The 8020-nt window shown below is 39.1% G+C and overlaps 1 long non-coding RNA gene across 1 annotated transcript; it reads left to right on the forward strand.

The window, feature by feature from the left end:
• The first annotated feature begins 6916 nt into the window (after positions 1-6916).
• Positions 6917-7816, forward strand: LOC117190485. The gene is made up of 2 exons (XR_004473703.1): positions 6917-7079; positions 7140-7816. It is a non-coding gene; the product is annotated as an uncharacterized LOC117190485 (long non-coding RNA).
• Positions 7817-8020: the final 204 nt, after the last annotated feature.

Genomic DNA, 8020 nt, shown 5'->3' on the forward strand with positions numbered 1-8020 from the left:
ACCATGAAGAGGTTTCATCAGGCTAAAATGGGAGAGTGTAGAATGAGAAAGGAAAAAATTGAGTTCCTCAGTAAAAAAACTGAGCTCAAAAATTGAGGAGTTTAATCATAGCTATGAAACAAACGACAGCTTCAACGAGCAGATCTTCGAGTTGGACTTTGATATTCAAAGCATGTTGAGCAACCTAGAAGTTAGGATGCAAACCATAGCTGAAGAAAACAGCATGGATACTAAAGGGGCAATGGTAAAAAAAGAAGATATCGATTTGCCTGATCTTCCGAAAGTGGAAGTACCCACATTCTCGGGCGAAGAAAAAGAGTGGGACGGCTTTTCACAAATATTTTGTGAATTAATTCATAACAGAGATAGTCTGAGTACATCTCTAAAATTCAATTATTTGAAAATCGCGATAAAGGGTGAGGCACGGAGTATGGTAGCTCACCTTTTAACTGGGCCGCTGGAGAATTATAATGCCGCTTGGGAATTGCTGACAAAGCGGTATGAAAATAAGCGAAACATTTTTTCGGATCAGCTGAATCGTTTACTAGACTTACCAATGCTAGATCACGATTCAACGAAACATATTAAATGGTTTTCTGATTCTATAAATGAGTCAATACATTTAATTAAGTTAAAGTCACATTTAACAGAAGAAGTTGATGTGATTTTTGCGCACATTGTGTTGAAAAAATTCAACAAAGATACCTTACAATTATATGAAAGACATATAAAAAGGACAAAAGAGATCCAAGCATTGCCAGATGTAATGGAATTTTTAGAACAACGGTACACTTCTCTTTACACGTCGCAGGATAAAGAGGGGAAATCGTTGAAAAAAGTAGTGCAATATGGTGAAATAAAAAAAAATTGTCCGTTATGTAAAATGGCAGGACATACCAAAATTCACTGCTATAAGTTTAAGGGAATGAGTCCGATAGATAGAGGCCAGTTTATTAAAAAACAGCGCCTTTGCACAAAATGCTGTAGGCATGATATGTATAAGAAATGCTTCTCTGAAATTTTATGTGGGATTTGTAAAAAACCTCATCATACGATGCTCGACATCCCCTACGAAAAGAGGGAAAATGTTAACACTTGCTTGACAAAAGAACAAGCGTTCTTAGCCACAGCACTTATAAAAGTAAGGGCAAGGAATGGTGGCTATCAAAACCTTAAAACTCTCATTGATTGTGGGTCGCAATGTACCATAATTTCAGAAGAAGCTACGCAAATATTAAACTTAGTACGAACGAGGGGAACGTTGTGAGTTGCTGCGGAGACCGCAACTCTACAGTTATAACCGATACTAAGTCAGTATGACTCTCCTCCGGCAGACGCCGCTAATATTAAACGACACGACAAGGAGTGCGTGCGAGAGAGACAGAAAATCAGTCTGAGCGTGACGTCGGGCGCTGCGTAGCCAGTGCAAATTGATTTGTTCCTTTTGGCTATAAAAAATTATCTGTTCTGATCCAGATTCAGCAATCTGATATATATGATCATTATCTATGATTCTGCGTTTTTAGTTTTCTCGTATCCTCAATATTGTGGATGCAACAGATTTTCGTCCTTTGTGGGGGCGGAAGGGGGTGGGGCGAAATTTTGAGATATACGTTTTATAGTGAGATCTAACAGGAGTGCGGATACCAAATTTGGTTACTCTAGCCTTAATAGTCTCTGAGATTTGTGTATCCCCAGATTTTCATCCTTTGCGGGGGCGGAAGGGGGTGTGGCGAAATTTTGTAACAAACTCGTCTCGGTCCGATATATTAGGAGTGTGGATACCAAATTTGGTTGCTCTAGCTTTTATAGTCTCTGAAATCTAGGCTCTAATGTTTTACTCTAAGCAAAGCCGGCTATGCTACGTGTGTGTTAGAGAGAGACAGGGCGAGAAAAAATGAAATTGTTTTCTTGATTCTGGCTATAATAATTATACGATATGGTTCAGATTTTGCACTCTAGAAGATATAGTCATCTTCTACGATTCTGCGTTTTTAGTTTTCTCGTATCGTCGAAATTCTGGATGCCACAGATTTTCGCCTTTTGTGGGGGCGGAAATGGGCGGGGCAAAGATTTGAAATATTCTTGTAGCAGTGACATATCACAGAAGTCTGGATCCAAAACATCGTTGCTCTCGCTCTTATAGTCTTTGAGCACTAGGCGCTGAAGGGGACGGACAGACGGACAGACGGACGGACGGACAGACGGACAGACAGACATGGCTCAATCGACTCGGCTATTGATGCTGATCAAGAATATATATACTTTATGGATGGGGTCGGAAACGATTCCTTTTGGACGTTACACACATCCACTTTTACCACAAATCTAATATACCCCAATACTCATTTTGAATATCGGGTATAAAAAGTATGTAGAGTCAAAAAATAATGAAACATTAACGAAAGGGAAGGTAGAAAAAACAAACTTACAACCAGTGGAGACTGGAACTTTGAAGGAAAACATAGAGGCCAAAATTGACAATAGCATAGAAAAAGTATCTGAGGAAATCGACAGAATAGTGGAAAACCTAAGGACATATTTAGAGCAAACCATGCAGAGGTTTCATCAGGCTAAAATGGGAGAGTGTAGAATGAGAAAGGAAAAAATTGAGTACCTCAGTAAAAAAACTGAGCTCAAAAATTGAGGAGTTTAATCATAGCTATGAAACAAACGACAGCTTCAACGAGCAGATCTTCGAGTTGGACTTTGATATTCAAAGCATGTTGAGCAACCTAGAAGTTAGGATGCAAACCATAGCTGAAGAAAACAGCATGGATACTAAAGGGGCAATGGTAAAAAAAGAAGATATCGATTTGCCTGATCTTCCGAAAGTGGAAGTACCCACATTCTCGGGCGAAGAAAAAGAGTGGGACGGCTTTTCACAAATATTTTGAGAATTAATTCATAACAGAGATAGTCTGAGTACATCTCTAAAATTCAATTATTTGAAAATCGCGATAAAGGGTGAGGCACGGAGTATGTTAGCTCACCTTTTAACTGGGCCGCTGGAGAATTATAATGCCGCTTGGGAATTGCTGACCAAGCGGTATGAAAATAAGCGAAACATTTTTTCGGATCAGCTGAATCGTTTACTAGACTTACCAATGCTAGATCACGATTCAACGAAACATATTAAATGGTTTTCTGATTCTATAAATGAGTCAATACATTTAATTAAGTTAAAGTCACATTTAACAGAAGAAGTTGATGTGATTTTCGCGCACATTGTGTTGAAAAAATTCAACAAAGATACCTTACAATTATATGAAAGACATATAAAAAGGACAAAAGAGATCCAAGCATTGCCAGATGTAATGGAATTTTTAGAACAACGGTACACTTCTCTTTACACGTCGCAGGATAAAGAGTGGAAATCGTTGAAAAAAGTAGTGCAATATGGTGAAATAAAAAAAAATTGTCCGTTATGTAAAATGGCAGGACATACCAAAATTCACTGCTATAAGTTTAAGGGAATGAGTCCGATAGATAGAGGCCAGTTTATTAAAAAACAGCGCCTTTGCACAAAATGCTGTAGGCATGATATGTATAAGAAATGCTTCTCTGAAATTTTATGTGGGATTTGTAAAAAACCTCATCATACGATGCTCGACATTCCCTACGAAAAGAGGGAAAATGTTAACACTTGCTTGACAAAAGAACAAGCGTTCTTAGCCACAGCACTTATAAAAGTAAGGGCAAGGAATGGTGGCTATCAAAACCTTAAAACTCTCATTGATTGTGGGGCGCAATGTACCATAATTTCAGAAGAAGCTACGCAAATATTAAACTTAGTACGAACGAGGTGGAACGTTGTGAGTTGCTGCGGACACCGCAACTCTACAGTTATACCCGATACTAAGTCAGTATGGCTCTCTCCGGCAGACGCCGCTATTATTAAACGACACGACAAGGAGTGCGTGCGAGAGAGACAGAAAATCAGTCTGAGCGTGACGTCGGGGGCTGCGTAGCCAGTGCAAATTGATTTGTTCCTTTTGGCTATAAAAATGATCTGATCTGATCCAGATTCAGCAATCTGATAGATATGGTCATTATCTATGATTCTGCGTTTTTAGTTTTCTCGAATGTGCAATATTGTGAATGCAACAGATTTTCGTCCTTTGTGGGGGCGGAAAAGGGTGGGGCGAAATTCTGAGATATACGTTTTATAGTGAGATCTAACAGAAGTGCGGATACCAAATTTGGTTACTCTAGCCTTAATAGTCTCTGAGATTTGTGGATGCCCCAGATTTTCGTCCTTTGCGGGGCGGAAGGGGGTGTGGCGAAATTTGGACACGAAACGGTCAAGGTCCGATATCACAGGAGTGTGTATACCAAATTTGGTTGCTCTGGCTCTTATAGGTTCTGAGATCCTTGAACTCATATTTTGCAATTGGCAAAGCCGACCATGAAACCTGTGTGTTAGAGAGAGACAGAGCGAGAAAGAATGAAATTGTTTTCTAGATTCTGGCTATAATAATTATACGATCTGGTTGAGATTTTACACTCTAGAACATATAGTCATCCTCTACGATTCTGCGTTTTTGGTTTTATCGTATCTTTAAAAATGTGGATGCCACAGATTTTCGTCCTTTGTGGGGGCGGAAGTGGGCGGGGCAAAGTTTTGAAATATTTTTGTAGCAGTGACATATCACAGATGTCTGGATCCAAAACACCGTTGGACGTTACACACATCCACTTTTACCACAAATCTAATATACCCCAATACTCATTTTGAGTATCGGGTATAAAAATAGACGGACTACTTGGACAAAATATAGAATTCGGATGGATTATATCCGGTTGCACCAAATCAAAAGGTGATAAATTTATTGTGGCGACAACAATTGAAGTTGGGGACTTAGAGCGGTTCTGGGAATTGGAAAGTGAAAAGAATGACGTAGAAGAAGATGTGTGCGAGGAGCATTTCTTGGAAACAACAAGAAGAGATGAGAATGGTAGGTATGTGGTTAAAATACCATTTAAAAAAGAAAAGGATCTAGGAGATTCAAAACCCCAAGCAAAAGCGCGATTTTATAGTTTAGAAAGAAACCTCAGCAATAATAAAACATTAAAAGAAAATTATGTAAAGTTCATGCATGAATATAAAAGCTTAGGACATATGGTAGAGTCCAAAGAAGATGGGAAATATTATTTACCCCATCAAGGAGTCATAAGAGATTCCAGTATAACGACAAAGCTGGGGGTGGTTTTCGATGCTTCAGCAGAAACCACAAACAATAAAAGTTTAAATGATATCATGTGGGTTGGACCAAGGGTCCAAAAAAATATCTTCGATATTATGGTGAAATGGCGTAAATGGCCATTTTGTAATATCTGCGGGCAATGAAAAAAAGTACCGGCAAATTAATGTTGATAAAGACGATCAACAATATTTGCATATAATTTGGAGAGATAATCCAAACGAAAAGTTAAGAGATTATAAACTTACAACCGTTACGTACGGTACAGCTTCAGCACCCTACTTAGCAACCAGGGTGCTTGTTGCAATAGCACATAATTGCAAAAATCAAGCAATTAGGGAAATCATAAAGAATGATTTTTATATGGACGACCTGATGACAGGTGCCGACACGATACTGGATGCTAAAAAGCATGTAAAGGAAGTTACCCGGGAGTTTAATAAGGTTGGGTTTAACTTAAGAAAGTGGATAACAAATATCCCAGAAATTATAGAAGGCATTAGAGATGACCAAGAAAATAAAGTATTAACCATTGAGGAGAATGAATCCGTCAAAACATTAGGACTACAATGGGAACCGGTTAAAGACGAGTTTAGGTTCAATTTCCACTATGAACCAATTAAGAACGAGGGGGAACGTTGTGAGTTGCAGCGGACACCGCAACTCTACAGTTATACCCGATACTAAGTCAGTATGGCTCTCCTCCGGCAGACGCCGCTAATATTGAACGACACGACAAAGAGTGCGTGCGAGAGAGACAGAAAATCAGTCTGAGCGTGACGTCGGCTGCGTAGCCAATGCAAATTGATTTGTTCCTTTTGGCTATAAAAATGATCTGATCTGATCCAGATTCAGCAATCTGATAGATATGATCATTATCTATGATTCTAAGCAAAGCCGGCTATGCTACGTGTGTGTTAGAGAGAGACAGGGCGAGAAAAAATGAAATTGTTTTCTTGATGCTGGCTATAATAATAATACGATCTTATTCAAATTCTGCAGTCTAAGAGATATGGTTCTTCTCTACGATTCTGCGTTTTTGGTTTTCTCGTATCTTTAAAATTGTGGATGGCACAGATTTTCGTCCTTTGTGGGGGTGGAAGTGGGCGGGGCGAAGTTTTGAAATATTTTTGTAGCAGTGACATATCACAGAAGTCTGGATCCATCCGATCATCCGAAACTGATGAAAGCTTTACCATTAAATTCTTTCAATATTGATAAAACTAAGTGGCAAGATTATGTGTTGGCAGACCCTAAATTTAACAAACCAGGTAGGGTAGATGTAATAATTGGGATAGATTTGTACACCCATATTTTAAAAGACGGAGTAGTAAAAATAGACGGACTACTTGGACAAAATACAGAATTCGGATGGATTACATCCGGTTGCACCAAATCAAAAGGTGATAAATTTATTGTGGCGACAACAATTGAAGTTGGGGACTTAGAGCGGTTCTGGGAATTGGAAAGTGAAAAGAATGACGTAGAAGAAGATGTGTGCGAGGAGCATTTCTTGGAAACAACAAGAAGAGATGAGAATGGTAGGTATGTGGTTAAAATACCATTTAAAAAAGAAAAGGATCTAGGAGATTCAAAACCCCAAGCAATAGCGCGATTTTATAGTTTAGAAAGAAAGCTCAGCAATAATAAAACATTAAAAGAAAATTATGTAAAGTTCATGCATGAATATAAAAACTTAGGACATATGGTAGATGTTGTCGAGAAAACTTAGCTTATATATACTTAGTTTTAAGCAAGGGCACAGATACCCTACATAAAGAAAAAAGAGAGAAGAAAAATGGCCACACTATGAAAAGACAAGAAGGTCACATTAGTTTGAGCAGTCGAAGAAAGAGCGGGGAGAAAAGACGAAGCGTGCGTAGATATATTACCTACATATAAGAATAAAATGTATTAACCTCCTTTTGCAAATAGGAAATAAAACGCAACCAACGCCTAAGTACCTATGAAGATAAGCGGTTGTGTTTTATCCGCAATTTTCACTTTCCTGGACTCAACATCTTTTATTTCGCTTCTTGGAAGCCAATGACGCTAGAGTTCTTGGAGTTTGTATGAAGACGGGCAGAGACTCGTGGTGCAAGCACTGAAGTATACTGGACATTGGAGAAGCGACGGAACCCACAAGGAGACGGTCATCTCGCTCGTGGGTGGATAATAAACATTGCAGAACACGGAGGCCAACGTGGGTGCGCACGTCAGGCAGCTGAAAAAAGCGCACATTTATATGTACAAGTTAACACAATCGATCGAAAAAATATATAAAAACAAGATCAGCCGTTATACAGGGGATGTTGCCCAGCGACACCGGAGTTTTGGGTACGCAACAATGTTCCAGAACGAGCAGTGAGCGTCGGGAGTGCTGGGAACTTACTTGTAAGAGTAGAGTAGTTCGGGGGAGAAATTAACCGCGTCGGCCGTCGCCACGCCTATCTCAAACCGAATAAAATAAAATAAAAATTGAAAGAAATAAAATTAAAATTGGCGCCCAACTAATTCGAACCCACGGCAAAACCTGAACCAGCGGCAAAAATTAAAAACCAATACACGCAATTGAACATAAAAAAAAAAAACAGATCCAGCAGCATCTGGAAGACAAAGAAGACACCATACTACCATACACCATCAATTGTACACCATACACCATAAACCGTACACCATACACCACCATACACCTACCAACAAGAAGACATCAAGAAGCAGCTATACTAACATAGTATAAATCCAGCAGCATCTGGAAGACAAAGAAGACACCATACTACCATACACCATAAATTGTACACTATACACCATAACCC

This window comes from Drosophila miranda, assembly GCF_003369915.1.
Source record: "Drosophila miranda strain MSH22 chromosome Y unlocalized genomic scaffold, D.miranda_PacBio2.1 Contig_Y1_pilon, whole genome shotgun sequence".
Lineage (NCBI taxonomy): Eukaryota > Metazoa > Arthropoda > Insecta > Diptera > Drosophilidae > Drosophila > Drosophila miranda.